The sequence below is a fragment of the Solanum lycopersicum genome, chromosome 12 (genome assembly GCF_036512215.1).
Source record: "Solanum lycopersicum chromosome 12, SLM_r2.1".
NCBI classification, from domain to species: domain Eukaryota; kingdom Viridiplantae; phylum Streptophyta; class Magnoliopsida; order Solanales; family Solanaceae; genus Solanum; species Solanum lycopersicum.
In genome coordinates, this window is record NC_090811.1 from 12633496 (window position 1) to 12646827 (window position 13332).

Genomic DNA, 13332 nt, shown 5'->3' on the forward strand with positions numbered 1-13332 from the left:
CCGATATTTACCATCATCGCTCTTTTTCACTAATCTCTGAGGAAAGGGTGGTGGTGGTATAGGCATGGAAATTACCCTTATAGGCACTTTAACATCTTTTCCAGTGTTATCTTCTACTTCACCACTACCCTCTATCACCTTATCATTATCTTTTATCACCTTTTTCTCCTTAGAAGGCATAGGTGGGTCAATGTCCTGCTTACCACACAATAATGATTGCCATACAGTGTCTGTCATTTTTCAGATTTTGGACAGTGTTGCTAGGAAGAGTGCTCGGTTGCCGTGTGTTCACAGTCACAAATAATTGGGCCATTTGCAACTCAATCTGCTTAATTGATATTGCATGTGTATCGACTTTCTTCCCAATACCCGCTAAATCACTCCTTAACTCTTTAATATGCTCATCATTAGCATCGAACCTCCTCATCATTTTGTGGAACATATCCTCAACTCGGGCCATACTATTTCCACCATCCTAGGAGTAACTTCACGATTTTGAGGAGGGACATATGGCCCATTGCTATCAATTTTGTTACCATAGTTACCCCTATTGAAGTTGTTGTCGCGGTTGTAATTTCATTCTCGAACATAATGACCCTCACGGTTATAGTTACCATAGATCCGACCTTGGTTTCCTTGACCTTGGCGCCAATTCTCCTGAGTAGAGCCTTGGGCACTCCGTCGGAAACCCCCTGTCTGCTCATTTGCCACATAGAAATCCTCTTCATAATAATATTCATCATTTGGTGGTGGTGGTTTCGACAAGTAGTTGACTACATTTATCTTTTCTGCACCCCCAGTGACATGCTTTAATACCAACCCAAGCTCAGTTCTCATCTAAGCCGTCTCTTCACGAATCTCATCTGTGGCCGGGTTGTGAGTGGATTGCACTACGAAGGTATTTCTCCCAGTATCTGACTTCCTAGTACTCCAAGCTTTATTGTTCCGGGATATTTTCTCTAACTTTTCAGCAATATCATCATAAGGACACTCCCCATAAGAACCACCCGCTATAGTCTCCAACACCGCTTTATTATCATCATCATGTCCCCGATAGAAGTATTCCTTAGTGACTCATCATCTATGCGGTGATTGGGGACGCTTCTAAAAAACGAGGTGAATCTATCCCAAGAACTACTAACTGGATCTCCTGGTAGTACCACAAAGTTGTTCACTCTGTCTTTGTGGTTTAGTTTCTTGGAGAACGGGTAGTAGCGTGCTAAGAAAACGTCCCTTAGTTGGTTCCAAGTGAAAATTGAGTTGTAAGGGAGCTCAGTGAATAAAATAGCGGCCTCTCCCGTTAGTGAGAGAGGAAACACTCTTAGCCCTATTACATCCAAGTCCAAGTCAGACCTCCCTACAAAGCTTTTACACACTGCCCTTACCTTAGCTATATGGGCATGTGGATCCTCGGAAGGTAGCCATGAAAACAAACCTCTGATAGTGAGCATTTGCATCAGGCTACTAGCTACCACAAAGGTGTGGCTTGGTGGTAGAGGGGGAAAGACAAGTGGTCCATCGGAGTCTGCTATATTTTCATAGCCTCTGTAGTATTCTTGGAGCCGTGGAGCGGGATTTCGTCCCCTCCGTTGGTTTTCACCCGGAGCATCGGGTAACAACTGACCATGAACATCAACTGGAGCTGGGATGTTCTGGTGTGGATCATCATCATTAATGCCTAAATTTCGATTCATGTTGCGTAGTGCATGCTCTAATTCGTGATCGTAGGGAAACAAGGGTTCTCTTCCTCTTTGTGTATTTGGCATACAAGGAAGATAGTTCTGCAAGAATCAAAAAATATAAATAAAGTAAAATTAAGAAATAACGACTAAACTATAGTAACAAGTTTAAGTTAATCTAAAATCTACTTTCCCCGGCAGCGGCGCCAAAATTTGATACGCTCAAACTTCCTTCTCAAATAAGAAGTAAAGTGGTCGTATCAAGAACCCAACTAATGAGGTTAGGATCGTTCCCACGAGGAAACTAGTTCATACTTAACTTCAATCTATTATTACTACTATTTAGTCAATTATTTCCTTGGAAAACAAAGACAATAAAAGGGTTTTTTTTATTTCTAAATGAATGAAAATAACTAGCTAAATTAAATTAGATAACTAACAGATTCAAATGTTGGAGTTTAATCAATTAATAAAAGTAACTAGGTTTTACGTGTTCCCCACAGGTTCCTAATTTGATAATTCTAACTATAAAATTTTTTTCCTAGTATCTTGCATGCAAAGTGATAAGTTATGTATTTCTAAATCCTTGGTTCGGCATCTAGAAAATTTTACTCCGCACCTTGGTCCGGCTACGTGTATTGCTATACTAACCCTTACCTTTACCTCATATTAAGCATTGTATTTGATATTTGACTAAGTTATTACCTCGTACCAATCAATACTAGCCTATTAGATAGTATACACTAAATCTATGTTGATAATTCTTTTCCTATTATCTACCTCCTTGGTCCGGCAAGTAGCATTAAGGCGAGTTCTAACGTTGGCCATCTGTTAAAAAGACTTCTAAGCGAAAGAATTATCAATACATGCAAGACACTATTCTAGAATTGTTATTTTAGTTAGATTTTGTCTTATTATTTCCCCATGGTTCCCACAACCCTAGTTATGGAGTTTAGTTACCCATAGTCATAATCACAATATTCATATATATGATATATCAATTCATGCACTTACTTCGATGAGAATGAATAAAATTCAGAAATTTACTTGATTAATCGACAAAATCACCAACAATCAACTCTAGATAAAAGTGTAATAAACCAAATTGTAATAATGAAAATAATATCCTCACAAAGAATCTAACATAAAAGTGTCTAATAACCAAGAGTCTAACCGTATGAGAGTCTAATCCCAAAAATGAGGTTTTTACAACTATTTATAAAAAATAAAAACCTAATAAAAGAAGGACTCTAATTGCAGGAAATCTGTCAAAACGCGGATGGGTCAACGGACCTCGCGACGGATCGTCGTGGTCAGGACAGGCCGTCATGGACTCTATCGTCCCATACTTTGCAAACTATTCTGTTGATCTCTTCATTACCCTCGACGGCAGGTTTGAAGGATCGTCACAGGCACAACGGTCCGTCGAGGGTCTTCGTTCCATAACACTTGAACTCTTGGAATTTGGGTACTGGACTACTTCTCTGATCATCACGACGAACGAGCAGGACGAACCGTCATGGCTACGACGGTCCGTCACGGACTTCTTAACCTCACACTTGGTCAGACTTTCCCATCTTCCTTCAGCAGCTTCACACGATGCCACCTATGGACCGTCAGAGGCACGACAGACCGTCACAAGCTCCGTAGGTGGTACTTTTCTGCATTTCTTGCTCAAAAACTTCCGCGTTCATCTTTACACAGATTTCCTGCAAATAAAGAGAAACTTACATAAAAATTAATACAAAAAGGCTTTTGGACACACACTAAATTTAAGGAAAAAGCATTAAAAATACCGTGAAACCACAGTATATCACCTTCTACCCTGCATAAAATTATACATAGATTTTTTGATAAGTTATGTAAGTATTAACTATGTAGCACTACAAAAATACATCCAAACATCACATAAAATCAATACATGTATAACTTTATACAACATTGGAGACACACCAACCAAATGTTGTATAAAATTTATACATTGATTCTATATCAAATCAAACTTGTTACAAAAGTTATTCATATATTAACTTTGCATTTATCGAGTAACCAAAGGCCCCTTATTACTCATATTCTGTAGTGTTCCACAAGACTTGTTAAAGGAAAGAGAAGACTTACTCTCTATGTCCTAATTTCCGTAGATGTTGAGTTCATTAACAATCATTGTAGTGTGTGTTACGCAAGATGATGTGGAATTGAAGTCATTGAGAGCAAGGTTTGGTGATTAAAGATGATAGAATTGGAAGAGGGTGTTGTTGGGATGAATTGTTCCATGAAGGTAACTACAATTAAGGTCTAGATCGATAACATGTCATAAGTTTGTAGGATAATTGTTTGAAATGAAGCAAAATGAAGAACAAACACATCAACTTAGACATACAAAACAGAGAAATGAATAAAATAAAAAGAGACGCCCCATACACAGAGTGTATAGCTTAACTTAAATTAAGTCTGTCGTCTATGAGCTCTCTTCTTCGGCCTTCTTGTTTGTTGGGGATTGATGTCATCCAGAATTTTCACTAACCATTTTGTCTTACCAGCATTAAAGATGAGGGTAAACACAACAGTTCCAACAACTAGTCCACAACTATAGCCTATAAACATTGATTCCCAAGTAAATCCACTTCCAAAGTATAATTCGTCATCTTTATCTTCTAAATCAAGTGGTTGAGGAATATGAGATTGATCACATTGCATTGATGAAGGAAAACCACATAAATCAAGGTTGCCACCATACGAGTCGTTTGCAAATAATAGACCTCGAGGAATCGAACCAATAAAAAGATTGTGGGAGAGGTTTAAATTTCCCAGACTGATTAGCCCTACCAATTGCCACAGCATCTTTCCTGTGTGCCTATTCCAGGAGAGATCTAGCTCTTCAAGCATATGCATTTCTGTAATTTCAAAATGGTTTCTTGAGAGATCTATGTTGGCTGCCACAATAGTGTTGATTCTTTCAAACTCAATATCCTGGCCTTTGATCACCAACCTCATGGAATCCTCATACATTAAGTCACCAAATTCACCATCAAACACTAGTCTAATATATTGCATTCTGTCATCTAATTTGATAATCCATTTGAAGTTTTGAAAAGCTTCTGTAGGTAGTGAGTCGGTGAACTCATTATAAGATAGATAAAAAATCTGCAACCTGGGAAAGTAAAATTTCTTCATAATACTTATAGGTCCGTAGAACTTGTTTGATTTTAATTTAAGGACATGCAACTCTCGAAGAGTTCCTAGCCAAGCTGGAAATGTACCATATATGACATTGTTCCCCACATCAAGGACTTCTAGACCATCACAGTTGAGCAATGACATCGGAACGGGTCCTTCAAATTGATTACCATTCAGGACAATAGTTCTCAATGAAGTGTTCTCCGCACATAATGGTGGAATACTCCCTGTGAAATTGTTCCTCTTTAAGTTCAACACCATTATATTAGGCATGTTTCCCAAGAAACATGGAATCGAGTTATTGAAATTGTTGCGTGATAAATCCATCATTCATAGTTTGGTTAGTTTACATATGGATGAAGCTAGTCTACCCTGAAGGGATTTAAATTTAAGATCTAGATACTCTAGATTATGATAATGAAATTTTAGTAGGTGGCTGTTAATAAATAAGACGAAAGACTTAGGAACCGCAACAAGTCCCATTTCATGCCATTAAACCAGTTAGGAATTGGACCACGAATCTTATTGTTAGAAATATCTAAGTCTATAAGTGCCTCTATATTTGTCAACAAGTGTGGAAATAAAAAACAAGACGATAACTGCAAAACTTCTAGGCTAGGAAAATTGATTTGTATTCCAACATCAATGGTGATGTTATTTGATGAAAGATCAAGATGAAATTCATACAACAGAGAGTAAGAAAGATCAAGTGAAACCAAATTGGAAAGGTATGCGATTTCTGTTGGGATTTTTCCATAGAAGTAAGAATCAGAAAGGTTGAGATGCCTCAAATTCCTCAATCGGCCAATGTAATGTGGGATTGAAGAATGATTGAAGTTATTGTTATCAAGTTTTAGTGTCTAGAGATGATGAAGTCGGAAGAGGCTACTATTGGGCTGAAAAGTTCCAAAAAGCTTACTGCAACTAAGCTCCATGTCGATAACATGACCAGTTAACATGTCACACGTGACTCCGTCCCAAGTGCGGCAATCCCTAATCTCATTCCAAGGCTTTGTTTTTTGGTAAGAAATATCACATTGAAAACTAGAGTAATCAAATATTTTATAAGATTTCTTAAACTGAAGAAAAACAGAAGCTTCAGTGGGAGAGCAAAGATGGTTATCAAAGGAAGAAGAAAAACATCTACTTATTAACAACACAAGACAGAGAAATGAATAAAAGAAAAAGAAACGCCCCATCTTTCTTTTTTCGTATTCAACAAAAAACAGGATGGATGTTCTTTTCTTACAAATCAATCATCGGTATCCATATATATATATATTGATGTTGAAGATTCCACCAATTTTGACACACACTGCAAAAAAATATTTTTGCAAAGCCAGTGTGTTCTTAAACAATATGTAACTTCAAACAAATTTCCAAAATAGTGATGGATTTACACGTATCGTGTGCCGTTTTTCCATCTTGCACGTTATCCACTAGTTTTCTTTTCATTCAAATAATAAAGAAGAAGAAATCAAACAAAGGATATTCTAATCCAAACACTGATCATTCAATGGTCCCACAATCTACAAAGTTAAAATGTGAACTTGAGACAAATATCTCCTACAGAAGACAAGTTTTATTGACTTAAGGATTGAACCACGAGTAACACATAACCAAAAATTGCTACTATCTTATTGTTGTCCACAACAACAACATACTCGATGTTATCCCACAAGTGAAATCTGGGAAGGAGAGTAGTATGTACACAAACTCGTGGAGGTAGAGAAGACAAGTTGTTTCCTACACTTATGACAACCTGGTAACAATATTTTATATTTCTTTAATATAATTTTATGTCTTGTAAATATTTTTCTAGCTATAGTATCTTGAAATTACAATAGAAAAATAATTTTCTTAAATATTGGATAATTTTAGCTTATATTAAATCTGATAATGAACGAGAAATTTATTTCATAGTATATTTTTTTAAAATAAGACATATATAATATTATTTCTAACTCAGATACTTATTAAAATATTAAAATATCTAAAACCTTCTGACGCATGATTGTAATAACATATTGCTTTGCTAGAATAATTTCTCGTCAACTTATATGCTAGTTTGGTTTATGCAATTGTTATACGAGTAGGTAGTTTGCTTTAATATTTCGATTGCATTAATTCATCAAGATTTTTAGTTTTTCTTATGAAGGTTGAATAACCTAGCGAAAATTATAGCTACGCGATTGAACATCCCCATTAAAGAAATATCTCTAGTTTTGGGATATGCTTATCATACTAATGCTTATTATACTAATCCTTTGTTATTTAATTGACTTTATGTTTTGATATTATTGTGCATAAAAACCAACTTTATGTATGTGTTGAAGCATTTACATGTCAATGACATTACAAGCTAATTAAGCCTATTAATTGGCTGCCTTGATCATGTATAGCGATGGTAAAATTAGCCCGTAAAATAAAATTCATCTATTCTTTCATGTTTTTGTTGATTATTTATTCGTTCATCATCAAATATTTCAAAAAATGAGTGTATTTTTATTTAATATGTTATATACGGTCATATTACAAAAGAAAAATAGATGGCACGGTGGTAGGTGGCACCATCATTCTTCAAAAATATTGATAGATAGCACTAACATTCTGTACACCAAAATGCATCACCTTGTAACCATAATTTGCACCATTTAAAGATGTAGTGTCAAATGACGGTCAGTACATGAAATTTATGGTATGTAAATAGCTAAATGAAACAACTGTTGAACTTTTTTTTGAAAGAGTAAGTATGATGGTAGATTGTAAAATAGTCAACTGAAAAGTAAAACACGCATATGTACTTTAACAACCAAGCTTTAAAACTGAATATGTATGTAATAATAGCGAATATTGAAAATAACGTAATTTACTTTTCATGAGGATTTTCTCTGAATGTTAATCATCACGTGATCAATTCATAATGATACAACATTGATCTTAGGTATATTTATATGCCCATAATGTTACGTATGTCCATATTTGTGCTAGTTTGGAGTCGTTAAGTTTATATTTAAGAGTTATATTGAGTTAATTCTATGTTTCTGAGCTAACCAACATGATTCGTTGTGTAGGGAGGCTATTTGGAAGAAATATTCATGAAAAAGGACTAAGGAAGCAATATGGAGATTTGACGTATAATCATACTTCAAAAGCCACGTGTTGTCCTCGCGTCGCACAGAAGGAAGTGAAATATCAATTCAAGAATTAATTTTGAGGCAGAAAACCTCGTGAAGAATCCGCTTCACGCGACAAGGCTTCTAATTTTGATATGAGATTCGAATGTTGTTGCATGTCGCGCATCTGAATTGGTCGTTTCGACTTTTAATATAAATAGGGTTTTATTTTAGTTTTATAAGAATTCTTTTTCTAATTTTTGAATGTGAAGATGGGGAGAAAGATACTTGGAAGTTTTTAGGGTTCATTTCTTATCTCTTTATATTTCAATCTTCTTTTGATGATTCATAACCATTGTAAGATTGATGGTATGATTTTGAGTAGCCAAAAACCCTAGTTCTACGGCTGTGGCTACATGAATATAATGTGTTGAACTTGGCAAGGGTTTTATCACGAATTATCAATGAATCGTTCTTATGTTCTTGCTCTTGGTATTTCATGTTTGATCACCATAGAAATATATATATTGTCTGAATTGAACTCGAGAGAGGAATAAGAGGATATAATGTGGAGCATAAGGATCTTGTTCAACTCTGAATATCTAGGGTTGATTTGTTTCTAGGATAAAGACATACCTAGAAATCTTTCTTGAAGCACCATACAATAAGATATTGTAATGCTCAATGTTTATTCACTCTATCCGCGCTCAACGATGTAGTTAGGGTGATATCTATTGTAGGCAATTAAAGGTCCAGAGACCATGACCATACATCTAACCCTGTGATTCAGTGATGAGATAATTCCAAGAAAATTTGTATTAAACGATCTTGATTACATGATTCTTAGTAAAAATTTTCGCCCTGGATCTTTCCCAGATCATTGTTTGAAACTTAAGGAATTGAATCATAATAGTTACACTTTATTTTAAATAAAATTAGTTAGTTAACAATCTTTACAAAATCTGGAAATTTTACTTGTGTTGAGTTACGAGTTGGAGAAATCGATAGAGTCTAGTCTTAAGTCCCTGTGGGTACGATACCCGACTCTCTAACAAGAGTCACTTTATTGCTTGTACGATCACGTGCACTTGCGTGTGCAATTTGACCGTAACAAGTTTTTGGCACCGCTGCCAGGGACTTTAACAATTAGGAAATATTTGATTTTTCTAGTTTTAAAGTTAAACACAAGTGTTGACAACTTTTCTTATCATTTCGTTGTTGCAGGTTGCATGCTACTCCAAGCTGGACAAAGATCAACAATTGTTGTTTCCTCTCTTGGAACCTGAAAGATCCGTACATAAAAGGCGGAGACAAGCAGAATATCCAATCCCTTTGGTTATTGGGTAAATATCATCTCCAACCATTAAGATGGAGGAAAGAGAACAAACACCTGAAACAATGGCAACTAATGAGATGAGAGTTAGAGATGTGGCAATCCCATGACTCACCAATGTGAGTTCATGAATTCAGAAACCTGAGGCTGGTGGGAGATTTGAACTGAAGCAGGGCATGGTGCAAATATTGCTCTCAAATGGGCAGTGAACTGGTCTTTCTTAAGGATCCTATGATTCACATACAGAACTTTCTGGAAATCAGTGGTACTTACACTCCAACTGGAGTGAATAAAGATTATGTGAGGCTCATTTTATTCCCCTTTTCTCTGTTGGGGGAAGCAAAAAGATGGTTGAATTCAAAGCCCACAAACTTAATCACCACTTGGAATGTTCTAGAACAGAAGTTCCTCATTAGATTTTTTCCATCTAGAAAGACAACTAAGTTGAGGAGTGACATATTAAGTTTTAGGCAGAAGGGTGGTGAGAACTTGTACCAAGCTTGGGACAGGTTCAAATCGATGTTGATGAATTGCCCTCATCATCATCAAGCTAATGAGGTGTTAGTCCATACTTTCATTGAAGGTCTAGAGACTAACACCAATATATTTCTTGATTCAGTTGCAGGTGGACAAGCTTTAGAGAAGACTTATGCAGAGTTATACACATTGCTGAATCAGTTTCTCAAGGGAATGGGAGTGCACTGAAACCGGTAGTTCAGAAAACCGTAGGTGTACTAGAGATTGATGTTGTAACTTCTTCAACTGCACATATTTCTGCCATGCAAAATATGATGAATACACATTTCAGTAAAATGACTTTGAGGCAGCAGACTTCTCAATTTTGTAGGTAATGCTCAAAAAGAAGGAGGTCAAAAAAACTATTGAAATTCTTATAACCCAAGTTGGAGAAACCACCAAAACTTTTCCTGGGGTGGAAATAAAAATCAAAGCCAAGGACATAATCACTATAGACCTCAAGGTAACTCACAAGGCTATCAAGGACAGATGCAAAGGGAGCAACCTAAATCGCAATCTGGGAACATGAGTGTTGAGTAGATGATAAAGAATACTATGGCAGATCAAGCTCAGTTAGCCGCAGAGGTGCGAAATAATAAGCTAGCTACTCATACCCTAGAGAGACAATTTGAGCAGTTTGCTAGTGCCAAAAATTCTAGACCACAAGGAGGGTTGCCTGGTAACATTGATCCAAATCCAAAACAGGTAAATGAAGTGAGTACTCGGAGTAGTTTACAAATGGAGGAGCTAGATTCTAAGAAAACCACCCCTGAAGCAGTCAGCAAAGAGGGTGAACTAAAAGAGGTTGATCCTAAAGAGAACGAAGTAGTTGCACCCACTGAAAAGGTGAAACTAATAGTAATACCACCTCATCCATTTCCTCAAAAGTTCAAGAAACAAAAGGAGGATGAATGTTTTGGTAAGTTTCTATATTTGCTGAAACAAGTTCATATAAACTTGTCATTGGTAGATGTTTTGCAGGGTACACCCAAGTATGCCAAGTATGTTAAGAAGATTGTGGCAAATAAAAGAAGGCTGACAGAATCCGAGGTAGTTGCACTTACTAAAGAGTGCAACTCTATGAATCGGAAGAGGTTGCCTATTAAACTAAAAGATCGGGATACTTTAAGGTACATATTACGATAGGTTAGAGTATTCATGCCCGAGGATTGTTTGATTTGGGAGCGAGCATAAACTTGATTCCAACCTCTATGTACATGAAACTCGGGTTGGGTAGTCCTAAGCCAACCGCCATAATCTTATAGTTGGCTGATAAATCTGTAGCCAGACCTGAAAGGGTGGTAGAAGATGTGCTAGTGCAAGTAGAATCACTAATTTTCCCAGTGGACTTTATAGTATTGAACTTTGAACCTGATCCTAAGGTCCCATTCATCTAAGGGCGACCATTCTTAATGACTGGGAGAGAAATTATAGATGTAGTAGTTGGGTATTTCACCATGAGAGCTCATGATAAATTACATGTTTATTATGTACAAAGATTTAAAGATGCCTCCAGTATATGAGGAGTTGTCTGCCATCACGGTGATAGATATTAAGCCAGAAGCTAAGTACATAGTAGCTAAGGACCCTTTGAAGAGAGTGTTGAGAGGTGATGAGATCTATAAAGATACTAAGGTACATGAAATTGCAATTCTTAGATGTGTCACGAATTACAGATGCTGGAGAGAGATGGGAGTTGTTAAACAGAGTGTTAGGACCTCCACGTAAGCCCTCCATTGAAGAATCTCCTAAGATGGAGTTGAAAGAGTTGTCAGCTCACCTCAGGTATGCATTTTTTGGTAAAGAAAAAACTTTACCAATTATTTTGTCTGCAACATTATCTGACAAATAGGTGGAAGTGACATTGTTGATTCTTAAGAAGAGGAAAGTTGCATCAGGGTGGCAGATGTTAGACATCCATGGTATAAGCCCAGCTCTGCGTATGCACAAAATATACATAGAGGAAGGGTATAACGCAAGTGCACAACATCAGCGGAGACTAAAACTGTTGATGAAGGATGTGGTAAAAAAGGATGTGATTAAGTGGTTAGATGCAGGGACAAATAGAGTACCTAATATCGGATAGTAAATTGGAAAGTCCAGTGCAGTGTGTGCCTAAAATTGATGGGATGACAGTGGTGACGAATGATAAGAATGAATTGATTACCACAACAAGATTAACTGGGTGGATGATATGCATGGATTATAGAGAACTTAACGAAGCCATTAGAAAGGACCCCTATCCGGTACCTTTCATTGATCAGATGTTGGATAGGTTGGTTGGCTAGGAGTATTACTGCTTTCTTCATGGGTATTCAGGGTATAATCAGATTGTTATTGCACCCGCGGATCAAGAGAAGATGAAATTCATATGTCCATATGGAACTTAAGCATTCAATTGTATCTCATTTGGTTTGTGCAATGCCCCAACTACTTTTCAGAGATGCATGATGGAAATCTTCCATGATATGGTGGAAGATTTTGTAAAAGTTTTTATCGATGACTTCTTGGTATTTGGTGAGTCTTTTGAGTTATGCTTAATCAATCTTGATAGAGTCCTTGCGAGGTGCGAGGAAACAAATTTGGTGTTGAATTGGGAAAGTGTCACTTCTTGGTAAGAGAAGGAATTGTGTTGGGTCACAAGGTATCCAAGAGTGGGCTGGAGGTGGATAAAGCAAAAGTAGAAGTGATTGAGAAGTTTTTACCCCCAGTATCGACGAAAGGAGTGCGAAGCTTTCTTGGCCATGCTGGCTTCTACAGGAGGTTCATTAAGAACTTTTCTAAAATTGCAAGACCCATTTGCAGTTTATTAGAAAAAGAGATGAAATTTCTATTTGATAAAAAATGCTTGGAGGCGTTTGAACTGTTAAAGCAAAAGTTAATTGAGGCCCCTATCCTCATTGCACCAAACAGGGAACTTCCATTTGAGATAATGTCTGATGCTAGTGATATTGATGTTGGATCAATGTTGGGGTATAAAAAGAACAAGGTTTTTCGTTCCATATACTATACGAGTAAAACACTAGAAGCAGGCCAGACAAACTACACTGTGACTGAAAAAGAGATGCTGGCCTTGGTGTATGCACTTGACAAATTTAGATCATATCTGGTGGGAACAAAGGTGATAGCCTAAACTAATCATGAAGCTGTCAGATGTCTCTTTAACAAGAAGGATGCAAAACCTAGATTGATCAGATGGATTCAGCTTCTTCAAGAGTTTGACCTGGAAATAAGAGATAGAAAGGGAATGAAGAATCAAATAGTTAATTATCTCTCTAGATTAGAGGATTCGTTTCATGTGTTGAATGATGGTCAAATTCGTGAAGAATTCCCTGATAAACTGTTTTTGACACTGACATTGCATAGGTACCACAGTAAGTGGATATTGTAAAATTTTTGATGAGTGGCTTATTTCCACATGGAGCATTAACACACTACAAACAAAGGTTGAGGTATGATGCTCGATTTTATATATGGGGTGAGCCGTATTTGTTTAAGCTTGGTCTAGATC

General features: G+C 36.6%; 1 non-coding gene and 1 pseudogene across 1 annotated transcript; both read right to left on the reverse strand.

Moving 5' to 3' along the window:
* Positions 1-3828: 3828 nt before the first annotated feature.
* LOC101244557 (receptor-like protein 9DC3) lies at positions 3829-5802 on the reverse strand (annotated as a pseudogene).
* Positions 5803-9746: 3944 nt separating this feature from the next.
* On the reverse strand, positions 9747-9853 carry LOC112940550 (small nucleolar RNA R71). Its single transcript, XR_003244888.1, has one exon. It is a non-coding gene; the product is annotated as a small nucleolar RNA R71 (small nucleolar RNA).
* Positions 9854-13332: the final 3479 nt, after the last annotated feature.